Source organism: Pogoniulus pusillus, chromosome 3 (assembly GCF_015220805.1).
Source record: "Pogoniulus pusillus isolate bPogPus1 chromosome 3, bPogPus1.pri, whole genome shotgun sequence".
Taxonomy (NCBI): Eukaryota; Metazoa; Chordata; class Aves; order Piciformes; family Lybiidae; genus Pogoniulus; species Pogoniulus pusillus.
This window is the reverse complement of record NC_087266.1, coordinates 47,071,846-47,088,369: the sequence shown is the minus strand read 5'-3', so window position 1 is coordinate 47,088,369 and position 16,524 is coordinate 47,071,846. Positions and strand designations below refer to the sequence as shown.

General features: G+C 45.5%; 1 protein-coding gene across 10 annotated transcripts in view; it reads left to right on the top strand.

Annotated features, from left to right (window-relative positions):
* ENOX1 (ecto-NOX disulfide-thiol exchanger 1) overlaps nucleotides 1-16,524 on the top strand; it is a 453,062-nt gene that overhangs the window by 86,053 nt on the left and 350,485 nt on the right. For 9 of the 10 annotated variants that reach the window (XR_010308903.1, XM_064174900.1, XM_064174824.1 and 6 more), the window contains one exon: nucleotides 9,193-9,245. The exons of the other annotated variant lie outside the window; for it this stretch is intronic. The gene's annotated coding sequence lies outside the window, so the exon portion shown is untranslated. The remainder of the gene's footprint in view (nucleotides 1-9,192; nucleotides 9,246-16,524) is intronic. 10 annotated transcript variants of the gene reach the window in all.

Sequence of the window (16,524 nt, the reverse complement as noted above, 5' to 3'; positions counted from 1 at the left end):
CAACTCCCTGCTTCTCGAAGAAGTACCTAAAACTAAACCATATGAAGAAGAACATCTTCCAGATCCTGTTCCAGTGGTTGTTCACCCTCTTGTTGAAGAACCTTTTCCTGATGTCCAACCTGAACTGAAGCAGATACAGCAGTTGCCTGAAGAGTAGGAGGTCTAGATGCCAAATATATTAGTTTTCAAATCTCCTTGAGTTGAAGGAAGTCTGTGGTCAACTCTTCTCACTTGTCAAGGTTTCTAAAAAGATGGCTCTCTCATGACATGTGCTGACTTCTCTCTCCTTTATTAGCTATTTGTTCTCCACTCACAGCTTAGTGCTCACAGTCCTCACTGCAGCCCTAGGCTGATGCCTTCTGGGTACAATTCATAGAATCATAGAATCAAGCAGGTTGGAAGAGACCTCCAAGATCATCCAGTCCAACCTAGCACCCAGCCCTAGCCACTCAACTAGACCATGGCACTAAGTGCCTCAGCCAGGCTTTGCTTCAACACCTCCAGGGATGGTGACTCCACCACCTCCCTGGGCAGCCCATTCAAATGTCAATCATTCTCTCTGCCAACAACTTCCTCCTAACATCCATCCTGTATCTCTCTGTATAGGGTTAACCCTCCAGGGGGAGTAACCTTGAACCTGACCCTAGGTGGTCTTGACCCCTCCCTAGTGGTGGGTCTGAACACTACCAGGTGATTCATGGTTAGCCCACTCCCCCTTCCTGTCTAAAGGTCTATAAAAGCAGGGGGACTTCTGTTTTTCTCTCTCTCTGCACTCCCTGCTTACCAGCATCACTATCCTGTTCCTGGTTCTCTTTGTTTTCCCACGAGGCAGACGAAGCCATTGCCATCAAAATCTGGTTGTATTTACACATTTTGTACCTGTTTTTCCCTTCCCTATACTTTTGTAACTTCCCTACCTCAGATACCTTTTAAATTCATTGTTAAACTTTTTTTTTTCAACTTCCAAATCAGCATGAGATTATTTCTTTGGGTGTGCTTACCTTTTCCTCTCTCTACATCTAATTCCTTTCTTTTGGGAAAGAAGGGGAAAGAGGGAAGGGCACTCTATAAAATTAGAATTGGTTCTATCAAATATATTTGAGTCTCTGGGAATTTAAATTAGAGCCAGGACACTCTCCCAGCACAACTTGAGACTGTGTCCCCTTGTTCTGTTGCTGGTTCTTGCCTAGTCAGAGGTTATAGTTTGCTGTCTGTGAAGGTATAATTCCTGGTTTATACTGAAGTAAATAGGAAAAGGAATTAGCATTTGTCTTTTGTTCATTAGTGGGGAAAAATAGTTAAGTATATTTTCTCAGTGGAGGGTTAACTGCTGACAGACTTCATGGAAAAATATGCTAAGCCTCTATTCCCTATAACTCTTACATAATATCCAGAAATAACCCAACTATGTTCTAAATACCTTTAGAAGGCAAGCACCAGAAAGGCAGGAGAGCTGGTTGAAATGGAACGATAATGTCAGCACAAGATCATATGTTTATTAATTAGTCCTGGATTAATTTAGACTGAAAATTAGAAGAAAATCTTCAAATATCCCAAGAGGTGAAGTTCTGGAATAAACTCCAGATGCACTGGTTGGGTAAAAAAAAAAACAAAACCAAAATAAATTTAGGGAAGCTTTTGTGGGAATGTATAGAAGCATTTACAGGGCATGACAACCAGCAACAGAACAAGGGGACACAGTCTCAAGTTGTGCTGGGGGAAGTCTAGGCTGGATGTTAGGAGGAAGTTGTTGGCAGAGAGAGTGATTGGCATTGGAATGGGCTGCCCGGGGAGGTGGTGGAGTCACTGTCCCTGGAGGTGTTGAAGCAAAGCCTGGCTGAGGCACTTAGTGCCATGGTCTGGTTGAGTGGCTAAGGCTGGGTGCTAGGTTGGAGTGGATGATCTTGGAGGTCTCTTCCATCCTGCTTGGTTCTATGAATCATTCAGAACTACCCATCAGTGATATCCAGCCTCAGAAACCACAGGTGAGTTTTAAAAACCCACAGAAGAAACAAAATTACCACCCCCCCCCCCGTGAAATGGACATCTACTGTAGTGGAGACAGCTGCAATCTACAGATGCTTACTCATTTTTTTCTTGTTGGTTGGTTTGGGGTTTTTTTTTTTTTTTGGTAGGTTTTTTTTTTGCATTACCAAAAAGAAATGCCAAAATTCCCTCTTGTCTTAAAAGCAAATATGGAAGCTGGAACTATGAAAGGGAGTAGGATCAAAGAACTTGCAAGGAGTCTATGAAGCCCTTCTAAGCAGTCAGTCAATGCCTCCTGCTAAAAGTAGAAGAGAGGCACTAAGATGTCATTCTCTGAAGTTAGAAATAATGAGGAGTCCCTTATCATGGTAAGGATTATTAGCAGGCAGGCTAGTGGCAGAACTAGTTCACTACAGTGATGATAAAACAGCATGAGGAAAGCAGAGCAGTTTTAAGGCAAGGTAGCTAAAAATACTAACAAAAAACTCCTCCAAGTCCTTTCTCATCTCCAGCATGGTGATGCTTCAGAGTTAACTGTCCCAATAGACAACCTTATGCTCTGTCTGCAAGTGTCAAGATGAAACATTATATGCTGTGGTAGGCCTGGAGTCTCCAAGGATTGCGTGTCTGTATGAATGATGGGGATAGCTGCATTTTGTTCCAGTTACTGTGAATTAGGAGCAGAACCCTGCTGCCTGGCAAGCTTTCAGCATAGGCTTCAATTGGGAGAAGTCTGGGTACAGTGCCTGAGCTGAAATTATGAAGGAACATACTCAGAAGGACAAACTGGGTCCTGTCTAGTTTTCTGATCTTGCTTTGTCCAGGAGGACAGACCTCCCAGTATTTCTTCCACAGACAAAGGCACACCACACAACTGCTTCCTAACATCAGCAGCAAAAGACCAAGCCACCAAGACCACAGTTCCAGGTGTATTTTGGAAGGCAGCTGACATCCCCAACTCCAAGAATCCAGCAAGAGTAAGGAATTTCTTACACTTACCTGAGATAGAGACTGTATAGCAGCTGTCAGAAAACAGCAGAATCTATCACCTGCTGTGTTAAAATATGTGATAATGCAAACAGTGAGAGTGGGCAGTCTCCAATTCGGCTGATTTGGTGTCCAGTTCTGGGCCCCTCAATTCAAGAGAGATGTTGAGATACTGGAATGTGTCCAGAGAAGGGCAACAAAGCTGGTGAGGGTCCTGGAACACAAAGCCTATGAGGAGAGGCTGAGGGAGCTGGGGGAGTTAGCCTGGAGAAGAGGAGGCTCAGGGGGAACCTCATTGCTGTCTACAGCTACCTGAAGGGAGGTTGTAGCCAAGTGGGGGTTGGTCTCTTCTCGCAGACAACCAGCAACAGAACAAGGGGACACAGTCTCAAGTTGTGCTGGGGGAGGTCTAAGCTGGATGTTAGGAGGAAGTTGTTGGCAGAGAGAGTGATTGGCATTGGAATGGGCTGCCCAGGGATGTGGTGGAGTCACCATCCCTGGAGGTGTTGAAGCAAAGCCTGGCTGAGGCACTTAGTGCCATGGTCTGGTTGAGTGGCTAGGGCTGGGTGCTAGGTTGGCCTGGCTGATCTTGGAGGTCTCTTCCAACCTGGTTGATTCTATATTTCTATGAAAGAACTTTCAGTTGTCAGGGGGTAAAAATCCCTTACAAAATGTGGATGTTTTTCATTGAAAATCATTTTAGCTCATAAGCCATTCTTTCCTTATCTGGATGAAAAGAAAATTATCAGATCTCCAGATCAATAATCTTAAAAATAGCAACAGCAGTGATCATCCTGGAGACATGTTGTTTTCTGAGGTAGTGCCATATCTAGGCAGTTTGTCATGCAGTAAATATCAGCCTGACTTACATTCAGGCTTTAACCTCACATCAAGGAACGGTGAGGGGGGGGGTGAAGCTGTTTAAATGCAGCAAGGCTTGGAAATAACATTTTTTTTTTTAAATGCCAGCATGTCAAAACATTGAAGGAAAACATTGAAGTGTTTCAGTGTGCTTCCAGTTTGTCTGCTGCTGAATGCTTTTTGCTATTGAATAATCACATCTCCTAGGGTCTGAAGGGGTGGTTCATTGTATGGAATGCACTGCTGTCATGCCACGAGGCATTAAAAAAATAGAGATTGAAGTTATCTGGGGGAAAGCAAATTACTTTGTTTCAGAGGCAAATTAGATTGATCTATCTTAGCCTTCTCCATAGATTTCATAAGCACATTACTTGTTGAAGCGGCATCAGGCGTTTTATATATTATAGCTATTTGCATCCTTTCATTAAGCTGTGCTTTGTAAAGCTTCCTGACAGGGGCATTTGATGAATCCTTTCGTGAAGTGAACTGTTTCTTTACGTGGAGCAATCTGGTAAATCATGCCTTTGTCCTTCAGATTGTCAGAATCAGCAAACGAAGCAGATGTTAATAACTATGGGAGGGTTTTGGGGGGGGTATTTTTTTTGGTGTTCACAGGATAGCTGTGAAGGGCAGGGTGTGTTTGTGAAAGTGGCAGCTGGTGTTATTAAAGATAGAAAGTGTGCTACAAGGAAAAACTTTCCTTGGCATCTTTTAGCAGCTCAGGGGTTTTTGAGCAGTCAGATGGGTGCTCATTTCTGAAGTAAATGCTGCTAACATTATGCCCTACGAAGGCTTCACAGTATCACCAAGGTTGGAAGAGACCTCATAGGTCATCAAGTCCAACCCTTTACCACACAGCTCAAGGCCAGACCATGGCACCAAGTGCCACGTCCAATCCTGCCTTGAACAGCTCCAGGGACAGCAACTCCACCACCTCCCCAGGCAGCCCATTCCAGTGCCCAATGACTCTCTCAGTGAAGAACTTTCTCCTCATCTCCAGCCTAAATTTCCCCTGGCACAGCCTGAGGCTGTGTCCTCTCGTTCTGTTGCTGGCCACCTGAGAGAAGAGAGCAACCTCCTCCTGGCCACAACCTCCCCTCAGGTAGTTGTAGACAGCAATGAGGTCTCCCCTGAGCCTCCTCTTCTCCAGGCTAACCAATCCCAGCTCCCTCAGCCTCTCCTCATAGGGCTGTGCTCAAGGCCTCTCCCCAGCCTCGTTGCCCTTCTCTGGACACGCTCAAGCATCTCAGTGTCCCTCCTAAGCAATGTTCCTTGTCTCTACATACAGTTGTTCTTAGCTTTGGCTGCAAATGTTCTGTCACAGAGCTATCTCAGCCATGCAATAATTCATAATGTTTCTCTATAAATTATGTCACAAGAATGTCTCAGGTCAACAATCCCTTGAGAGGTGTCTCGGAGCAATATAATTTCATGCACTATCGCATTAGTAGAATTTTACACACGGTCGGTGTTTTGAAGGTTACTTTTATGGCACAAGTTTTGCTGGACCTGACAGTTTAGTTCCTGGAATCTACTGCCAGTCGTGAAGGTCACTTGGCTGAAGATGGTAGAGCTGGGAAACAGCTTGCATTTAGGCGGTTAAGGTACTTCAGCTTATGCATGGTAACTCAAGGTGTGGTAACGTGAATATCTGTAGTCAGCTGTAGAGGAAGATGAAACAAGCAGCCATAAAAGCAGGTATGAGGGAAAAGGAAGAGGGAGCTAAAGTAAGAAGGGAAAGCACAGTCTAGGGAGTGCCTCAAGAGGCGCAGAGGAAGTGGAGGTGCTGATCTCCTTTCTAGTGACTAGCAATAGGGCCTGAGAAAATGGAATGAAGCTGCATCAGAGGATGTTCAGATTGGGCATTAGGAAAGGGTTCTTCTCTTACAGGATGGTTAGTTACTGGAACAGTATCCCCAGAATCAAACCTCTTAGAGTACAAGAAGCATCTGGATGGCTTTCTTAGTCATATGGTTTAGTTTTAGGCAGTCCTGCAAGGAGCAAGGAGTGGAACTTGGTGATGAGTTTCTAACTCAGGGCATCCTGTGTTTCTGTGGTTGTGTTTGGAAAAAGTGTTGCAAAAATAACTAATGGAGAAAGATGTGCAGGAAAAAAAAAGAGGACAAAAAAAAATCAAGGGCAACCTTTGGCCACCATCTGATCTTGCTGATTTTTATCTCTTACCTAGTAAATAGCTCCCACTCCTTTCAGGGATGCTGTTTAGCTGATTTTCACATTAACTTTAATCACATTCTCTTTGTGATTTCTCTACACCTTCTTGTGGAAATCCCTTTTGGGGGATTGAGTAGGAAATGCAAAGGGCAGAGATGTAGTGGCACTGCTTGTTCTTCTGTGATGGAATCTGAGATCCTGAGCCTGGCTTGTCTGCGGTTGACATCAACAGCAGGAGTGGCAACACAGTGCATAAATAAATAATCCTAGAAGTTGTCATGTTTATAGAGATTGCCTGAAAATATGTAGAGAAGAGAAGTGAGGGATTTCTGTAGTTGTTGTTCTTGCACATGAAAGTAGGCAGCAGCTACAAATCAACAAACTGTTGCTTTTATAAGGGAATTCGTAGAATCTTTCATGCAATTGCTGGGTGAAAATTTGCACTGCTTCTGTTTCTCAGAACAAGCCTTATCTTTCTCTCTGATTATCTTACTGTGATGGTTTGGGGGTTACCCCGCCCCCCCACACTTTTGAATTTGCCCCAGCTAACTCAGACGGCCTCTAGGAATATAGATGAAGCAATTTATTTACAGCTAGCAGAATTTACAAGCAGCTATTTACAATATATACAGTTATATACAGAAATATACAAAGGATAAACAATACAAAAGCACAACTCCCCTCCCAGAAACCTGAGTCCCCAGGAGGGGCTCTCAAACCACCCCAACACCTCCCCCGGCCCCTCTCAACCTTACCCCAGTTCTCAGGAAGAAAAGAGGTGCAGCCAAGAGGTTAGGGAGCAAGGTTAGTAGGAGCAGGGTTAATGAGATGTGACCAGGTCTAAGGCAAAAGCAAGAGAGAAAAACAAAATGGAGAAAAAGTCTTTCTTCTTCCCAGAGTTCTCAGCGTGACTGTGAGAGAAGTTGACATCAATTGTTTTCATTTCACTGCCCATTATCTAGTTCTGTTACCAAAACATTCTAGCTTGCTTCAAACTAGCACACTTACAAAAAAAATGGCAGTGAAATAATTATCCATGCTGATATTTACATTTTGTCTCTCATAGAAGATTATTTGCTCACAGAAGGAGGCATCCTGGCCTGCATCAGGAATGGTGTGGTCAGCAGGAGCAGGGAGGTCATTCTGCCCCTGTGCTCTGCACTGTTAGACCTCAACTTGAGTACTGTGTTCAGTTCTGGGCCCCCCAGTTTAGGAGGGACATTGAGATGCTTGAGCATGTCCAGAGAAGGGCAATGAGGCTGGGGAGAGGCCTTGAGCACAGCCCTACGAGGAGAGGCTGAGGGAGCTGGGATTGGTTAGCCTGGAGAAGAGGAGGCTCAGGGGAGACCTTATTGCTGTTTACAACTACCTGAGGGGTGGTTGTGGCCAGGAGGAGGTTGCTCTCTTCTCTCAGGTGGCCAGTGCTAGAACAAGAGGACACAGCCTCAGGCTGTGCCAGGGAAGATTTAGGCTTGAGGTGAGGAGAAAGTTCTTCCCTGAGAGAGTCATTGGACACTGGAATGGGCTGCCCAGGGAGGTGGTGGAGTCACCGTCCCTGGGGCACTTCAAGGCAAGGTTGGACGTGGCACTTGGTGCCATGGTCTAGCCTTGAGCTCTGTGGTAAAGGGTTGGACTTGATGATCTGTGAGGTCTCTTCCAACCTTGATGATACTGTGTTACTGTGATACTGTGAGTCTAGGACTCCTTTAGTGGCCCAAGCCTTTCGAGATGAAAATATCTGCTCTTCAGTTGGAGCACACAGGTGCTCCTAGCTGGATGACCGCTGATGCATAGTAGATGTAGGCTGTTCTGTAACTGATTCATCTTAACTCTACTGGGGTGGTTCACTTTGCCTACCCTGGTGGGAATTGTGTGATAGGTACCAGTAATGCATCTGCCAGGCAAAAGCTCAGGCAAAATTGTGTGGAAAAGGAAGAAGCAATGCTTTTTCTAATGTGGACACTAATCTTTTTAGGAGTGTTGTGTGCCAGCACTGTGTGAAACAGTGTTTCCTACTGCAAAATTCAGAGATGCCACAGAATTTTGCAATACAGTTTGTTCTCATGATGGCGAAGCTGATGTGGCCATCTCAGAAGCAGTTGTTCATGACAGACATTGGACCGAGTGCACCTGGACACATGAACTCTTTATCCTCTTTCTTTTCCTCTTTTGTGTCTTGGTCTGCTGGGCTTATTTCTTTCTCCTGATGCATCATCCTCTCTTTTGCTTTCTTAAGCACATTGGCCTTACCAAATGCATTATGATCAGGGTCACTGTGCAAGAATCACCAGGAACATTTACAGAGACCATGAGACTAATTTTTATACATATACTTAGAAAAATTACATCTAGAATTTCTCACCCCTAGCAGAACTGCCATCTTCAGCATTTCTGCACAACAAAGAGGTAATGCACATAATGATATCCTTCATTTTTTCATCAGGTTTTCCCTATTCGTGCCACTGTCTTGCTGCAAACCGAAGGCAAAAGAGTGCTTAAAAGTACATAGGGATGCTTGTGGTTTCCTAAATCATTTATATTTTCTGATATGCCACTGGCGTTTTGCATATTCAATACGTTGGGTTTGTTCTTTCCTTCCAAAGAGTTGTAGCAAAGTTGCTCTTTGAAATTTTGATGTTTTCACAATTTTCTAGTCATTTTGAATGTATGGGTAGAAGTTGCCTGAGATTCTATACGGTATCCTATATCTTAATACCCTATAAATTGTCATGACATCATTGACATCACACAGAAGCTGTTGCACAACTTTAGGAGGGCTATCTCATAAACTGATTTCTAAGCAGTAATTATGCACAATTTTTTCCCTGCAACTACCTGAAGGGAGGTTGTAGCCAGGTGGGGGTTGATCTCTCCCAGGCAACCAGCAACAGAACAAGGAGACAGTCTCAAGTTGTGCTGGGGGAAGTATAGGCTGGATGTTAGGAGGCAGTTCTTCACAGAGAGAGTGATTGGCATTGGAATGGGCTGCCCAGGGAGGTTGTGGAGTCACCATCCCTGGAGGTGTTCAAGAGAAGACTGGATGAAGCACCTGGTGCCATGGTCTGGTTGAGTGGCTAGGGCTGGGTGCTAGGTTGGCCTGGCTGATCTTGGAGGTCTCTTCCAACCTGCTTGATTCTATGATATACTTTTAGTGACACTTAAACATATATGTGCTTTCCTTTGCAGATCTTGTACACTTGGATCTTCTTGGAACTTGTGATAGTACCTGCAATAAATAGGTACGTGTAATGGATACATTTGTGTTGTTTTGTTGGATAATTTGTGAATTTTGAGGAGAATTGAGTGCTGAACTTCTTGAAGTTCTTGATACATCTCGGCTACCATGAGTGGGACTGTATGGTGGATCTTCGCAGGCTGGACTTTGAGTAGTGTGTGTGGTGCTTCTGTGGCAGAAATAGGTGCAGGCTGGACTTTGAGTAGTGTGTGTGGTGTTTCTGTGGCAGAAATAGGTGCAGGCTGGACTTTGAGCAGTGTGTGTGGTGTTTCTGTGGCAGAAATAGGTGCAGGCTGGACTTTGAGCAGTGTGTGTGGTGTTTCTGTGGCAGAAATAGGTGCAGGCTGGACTTTGAGTAGTGTGTGTGGTGTTTCTGTGGCAGAAATAGGTGCAGGCTGGACTTTGAGCAGTGTGTGTGGTGTTTCTGTGGCAGAAATAGGTGCAGGCTGGACTTTGAGCAGTGTGTGTGATGTTTCTGTGGCAGAAATAGGTGCAGGCTGGACTTTGAGCAGTGTGTGTGGTGTTTCTGTGGCAGAAATAGGTGCAGGCTGGACTTTGAGTAGTGTGTGTGGTGTTTCTGTGGCAGAAATAGGTGCAGGCTGGACTTTGAGCAGTGTGCGGTGTTTCTGTGGCAGAAATAGGTGCAGGCTGGACTTTGAGTAGTGTGTGTGGTGTTTCTGTGGCAGAAATAGGTGCAGGCTGGACTTTGAGTAGTGTGTGTGGTGTTTCTGTGGCAGAAATAGGTGCAGGCTGGACTTTGAGTAGTGTGTGTGGTGTTTCTGTGGCAGAAATAGGTGCAGGCTGGACTTTGAGTAGTGTGTGTGGTGTTTCTGTGGCAGAAATAGATGCAGGCTGGACTTTGAGTAGTGTGTGTGGTGTTTCTGTGGCAGAAATAGGTGCAGGCTGGACTTTGAGTAGTGTGTGTGGTGTTTCTGTGGCAGAAATAGGTGCAGGCTGGACTTTGAGTAGTGTGTGTGGTGTTTCTGTGGCAGAAATAGGTGCAGGCTGGACTTTGAGTAGTGTGTGTGATGTTTCTGTGGCAGAAATCGGCAAGGGTATGATGCTCACAGTTACTCAGAGAGAACCGAGTAGGCAAACTTACAGATTTAATTTCAGCCTGAAGAAAAGAGTGAGTCTCCACAAGCACAAGGAATTTTGACAGTAAAATCAGTGGGGTTGAAGTGTCTCTACTCTTGATCCCACCATACTTGAGGCTGTGCTTTAACTGGCTTGTATTCTGTGTTTTCTTTGGCTTTTGCGACTGCTAAAGGTAATAGAAATACAAATATGACTTCCCAGTATTTGCTGGGGAGAAAATAAGCGTAAAGGTCAAAACCTTTGGTGCATTGGAGTCAGTGGAAGTTTTTGCAAGTATTTCAGTGAAATTACTGTCTCACTTGGAACATTTACAGAACATATCCAAGCAGTTACAGAAATACATTCTAGTGTATAACGAAGCAATTTTTAGCTGATTACTTTCTTAGAAGTCAGGTCACACTTTATAATGCTTGAAACTCTGCTGAGCTCCTAACAATGGAGACAGAGAAACAAAAGGAGACTTAGAACGTTTGATTCTTTCTGAAGAGTATATAGACCTAGACAACTTCTTGAGTCTCAGCTCTAAAGAGGAAAAGAGTTTTTGAATCCATGGTCACAACAATTGAGCTTGCTTTGATCTGTATGAGAAACTTTGAAGAGATTTATAATGGGGGAGAGGTTGAATTCTTCTTACAAATAAAATCGAGGACTCTTTTTTTTTAATGTAGAGTACCCCTTTATAAAATGATTTTTTTCAGTAAGTTGATTTTCTGTAAAAATCAGAATGCAAAATATTTTCACAGTGTGCTTTACCTGTAGGTCCCAAGATGTTTGGAGAAACCATTTTATGCATAAGGTCAGGTACCTGCCCGAATTGCTTAATGTGTGGTTGTCCTACTTCTGGTTCTGAGTGTTCAGGCCTGTGTCTAGGCCTGTCAGAAGATTTTATGTCTAATGATACTTTCAGAGTATGTGCAAAAGATGTCAGTATTTCTGGTAATCAGATTTCCTTAGTATTTCACATGTCTCTTGATCTGCCTTTACTTCTTTGCGCCTCTTAGAATCATAGAATCAACCAGGTTGGAAGACACTTCCAAGATCATCCAGTCCAACCTAGCACCCAGCCCTAGCCACTCAACTAGACCATGGCACTAAGTGCCTCAGCCAGTCTCCTCTTCAACATCTCCAGGGATGGTGCCTCCACCACCTCCCTGGGCAGCCCATTCCAATGCCAATCACTCTCTCTGACAACAACTTCCTCCTAACATCCAGCCTAGACTTTCCCCAGCACAACTTGAGACTGTGTCCCCTTGTTCTATTGCTGGTTGCCTGGGAGAAGAGGCCAACCCCCACCTGGCTACAACCTCCCTTCAGGTAGTTGTAGACATCCATTCCAACCCATCCCCCAGCCCTAGCCAGTCAACCAGACCATGGCACTAAGTGCCTCATCCAGTCTTTTCTTGAACACCTCCAGGGACGGTGACTCCACCACCTTTTCTCTCTTTGTGATGTGTTTTTTTCAGTCTCATTTGTTTTGCTTTGTTTTCCCCACTGTGTCTTCTGCTTTCCTTTTTTTTCCCTTTTTTTCCCCTTTTTTTTCCCTTTTTTTTCCCTTTTTTTTGTTTTTTTTTTTTTTGTTTGTTTGTTTTGTTTTGTTTTGTTCCTCTTTTTAATTCATTTGCAGTCTCTGGGGATTGGCAGCAGTGGGATCTTGCACAAGGAGAAGTTTCAGGAAAAAAAACCATAGCAGAACGAGCTTCCCTCGTAGTGCCTCTCTAGAGAGCCTGCTGTAAAAGGCAGCTTGCTGTCATTCCTGTACATTTTCTTTTGCAGCCAGCTCTGCTGGGCGTCCCCTTTGTGCCCTGCGAACATCTGTGTTGCAGCTTATGTCTTAACCCAGCTGGAGAACAAATGTGTGAACCTGCTTCTTATTTTGAGCAGGAAGCTGCTGCTATTAGCAGGGCACGTGGCCTTGGTTCACCTGTGACTTCTAATCCCTGCCTGGGAGTGAACCAGCTATCACTCCTCTTCCCTGCAGCCACCCATGCCCTTGTCTGTGGGGTAGCATGCTTCCCTGCTCTCCTCAAGACACTGCCCAGTGCCTGCCAGTTGTCAGCATTCATTTTCTCCCTGAATTTTTCCCAAGTTGTCATGCAGAAAGGAGTAAGCACTGTAGGACTTTCAGGGCCTGGCTTACTTTCCATGGCTCCTGGAAACTTCTCCATGTGTGCACACAGTCGTGCAGTAGCACCACCCTTTTCACAGGGCAGAAATCTTAAAGCCCTAAAGTACTCAGTCTTGGATGTCAGAGCAGAAGAGAAATACCCATTCCATAGACTGTGCAGAGGATTCCAGGGAAAGATGGCAATATACAACTACCTGAAGGGAGGTTGTAGCCAGGTGGGAGTTGGTCTCTTCTCCCAGACAACCAGCAACAGAACAAGGGGACACTGTCTCAACTTGTGCTGAGGGAAGTCTAGGCTGGATGTTAGGAGGAAGTTGTTGGCAGAGAGAGTGATTGGCATTGGAATGGGCTGCTCAGGGAGGTGGTGGAGTCACCATCCCTGGAGGTGTTGAAGCAAAGCCTGGCTGAGGCACTTAGTGCCATGGTCTAGCTGACTGGATAGGGCTGGGTGCTAGGTTGGAGTGGATGATCTTGGAGGTCTCTTCCAACCTGGTTGATTCTATGATATCTGTGCCACAGTTGGACACTGCATAAGAGAGCTCACAGGCCAGAAATTGTGAACTGAGCTGCAAATGGACTTGCTTTAAGCAAAACAAAACAAGAAAGGGTGAAGGAAAAAAAAGCAGTGGCGCGAAAGAGCTGTCCCACTTGAGCCTGCCTAGCGACGTTTGGAAGGCGTAGGTGATGAGCTGCAGTCTATGTGACATATGTGTGCCTCCAAGAGAAAATCCAAATCTGTTGTGTCAAGTTGACTTTGGCTTATATTGGAAGAGTCATTGTGATGAGCCTGGAAGGTGCTGAAACTTTAGTGAGAGATCAGGTGCGATAGCAGGGAATGGCTGCGACTCTGTGGGGAGGAAGCTGGAGGATTTGAGGTCAAAGTTGGCAGCTGTCAGCTGGGGAAGGAGCACAGCTGATTTAGCAAGAGCATGCACCAGTTCAGCAGCTTCCTTCAGATGTTTGGGTTGGAAGGACTAAGAAGTAGCAAATCTTCCTGGCTGACATTAGCTAAAATGGCTACTGGGCAAGTTTGTTTTCCTTCCCTTTCAGTGAATGGTCTCCCTTGTGGCACAAAGGTATGTGAGTTTCAGAGCTTTCCAAGCCAGGTTAGAGAAGATTGGCCTCTTCCTTTCCAGAAGCACCTGCTGAGGCCTTTGCTACACGCTGCAGATGTCTCTGTTCATGTGAATGGTGCACAAGCAATGGTCTTTGTCTGTTTGCTCATGTATGCACTTGTTACAGAGGAAAGGCTTCATCTGGCTGATTGCACGACTGGGAATGCGAAACAGCCAGCACTGCTAAACAAAAAAATCTGGTCCTCCTTAAACCTTGGCGGACAGAGATCTTTGTGGCTTCCATCTGTGGCAGCCCGTGCCAAACACCAGAAGAACTGCAAAGTTTGTGTTCTGAAACCTTGGAGAAATAACTGGCTCACTCCAACTGATTTTTTTTTTCTTAAACTACATGCAAATCTGAAACATTAAGCACAGAAATTAACGTGAAATTGGGACAAGCAGGCAGAAGCTGTGAAGTTTAACTGGATGAGCTGTGCCTCCACTGTCCGCAGGGCAACAGTCCCCTGGCACTGCTTCATGGTGTTGTAGTTGGTTAACAGCAGATAGCTGTCACCCAGCAGGGAGGCCGACCCTTAGCTGTGCCCTGCAACTGGGCCACACCTTGAGTACCGTGTCCAGTTCTGGGCTCCTCAATTCAGGAGAGGTGTTGAGGTGCTGGAAGGTGTCCAGAGAAGGGCAACAAAACTGCTGAGGGGCCTGAAACACAAAGCCTATGAGGAGAGGCTGAGGGAGCTGGGGGTGTTTACCTGGAGAAGAGGAGGCTCAGGGGGGATCTCATTGCTATCTACAACTACTTGGAGGGACATTGTAGCCAGGTGGGGGTTGGTCTCTTCTCCCAGGCAAGCAGCAACAGAACAAGGGGACACAGTCTCAAGTTGTGCCAGGGGAAGTCTAGGCTGGATGTTAGGAGGAAGTTGTTGGCAGAGAGAGTGATTGGCATTGGAACGGGCTGCCCAGGGAGGTGGTGGAGTCACCATCCCTGGAGGTGTTCAAGCAAAGCCTGACTGAGGCACTTAATGCCATGGTCTAGCTGACTGGCTAGGGCTGGGTGCTAGGTTGGACTGGATGATCTTGGAAGTCTCTTCCAACCTGCTTGATTCTATGATTCTAATGTAGCAGGGAGGAAGGTAGCTAGTAGTCTTGCACGTGTGTATGGCTCACAAGACCCTCCCAGAGGTGTGGGGTAGCTCTTTTCCTTTCCTCACAACCAAAAAAGTTGTAGAGCATCACAGGCAGTGCCAGGTCTGAACAGCTGTTTCTTCAGATGGCTCTTTCCTAGAGTATGTGAGCAAAAGAACTCTGTTCACAGAACAGGGGAATGTGGATGGAAACAGGAGGCTCTGTTCTTTAGGCCCATGGCCTGCAGGGAAAGGAATTGATGCAGCCTTGAGGCTGCTCCAGCAAAAAATCCAGGGTTGTAACTGCCCTCAGCAGTGCTGAGATTTGCATAGTGATATTTTGCCTTGTCTTGTCCTTACTTGTGGCGTCTTCCAAAATGGACTGTTTTGATGAGCTTTGATCAGCTCCATGGTGCAGCTGGGAAACAAAGCAGGACTCTGCATCAGCCACTGTCGACTCAGCAGGAGCAATTTGGTTTGGTTCGAGAAGGTGTCAGCTTTCAGTTGTTCCCTGTTCACATTAAATCTGCTTGCCCATGTATGCACTGTGTTGTATTGAGTCAGATGTGTCTCTGCTGTGTTGTCCCTTCTAGTTATCAAAATTATGCAAAGAGGTTACACCTCAGAACCATAGAATCAACCAGGTTGGAAGAGACCTCCAAGAGCATCCAGTCCAACCTAGCACCCAGCCCTGTCCAATCAACTAGACCATGGCACTAAGTGCCTCAGCCAGGCTTTTCTTGAACACCTCCAGGGACGGTGACTCCACCACCTCCCTGGGCAGCCCATTCCAATGCCAATCACTCTCTCTGCCAACAACTTCCTCCTAACATCCAGCCTAGACTTCCCCCAGCACAACTTGAGGCTGTGTCCCCTTGTTCTGTTGCTGGTTGCCTGGGAGAACCTTAAAACTGTTTCCCTTTGTCTCCCTTTGCAGTGCAAGGAAATGTGTGTTTACAGTAGGTGATTACAAGGAGGTCACTTTGGTACCTGGGAGCAGTGTCTTCTGACTGGCTGGAATGTTCAGGGCTGAGTCACGCTGCTAAGCATGCCACATGCTACCAAGTAACACACTGAGTTATGAATTGGGCATGTCAGTAACGTGTTGCACAACTGTCAGACTTCAGAATTACAGCACTAATAAGGAGCTTTGGAATAGTCTTGTCTAAGATTGGTTACTGCTTAAAACACCAGCAATTCTGAACACAAATTTAATACCAAATGCAATAAAATGCAACCAAATGAAGGCAGTGTTTCTATTTAAATGGCTTAATGACTTTGAGTCTATAAGAAACAGTCTTGTTATGATGTGGATATGTTTTGTCCTCACCTAGCTGGCTGTCGTCTGCAAGAACAATTTCTTTAGACCTCTTGAATCTCCAATGCAGAATTGCAGCCTGTCACTGCATGCCATGCATGGGGTAAATGTCTGAGTGGATTTTTGAGCCTTCAATGCAGAATTGCTGCCTGTCACTGCATGCCATGCATGGGGTAAATGTCTGAGTGGATTTTTGAGCCTCCAATGCAGAATTGCTGCCTGTCACTATGTGCCATGCATGGGGTAAATGTCTGAGTGGATTTTTGAACACTCAGGAAACCAATGCCAGCGGTAGACAAGTGGATATGATCTGCTGTTGACTGCTTCACTTTTTTATGGTGTTTGCTTGAGGAAAATGTTTCTGTCTTGGAGAGGCAGGTGCACACTCATGTGTGGTGCTGTGTAGATACTAATCATTCCTGCTCTTTCCTGTCCCTGGGCATCGCAGCGGTGTGTGTTGCTATTTGCAGGGCAGTGTTTGGGTCTGTAATCCTATCCATGCTTCGAGTGTGTGGTAGCCAAACGTAGCAACGAGGGAACTAAGTATC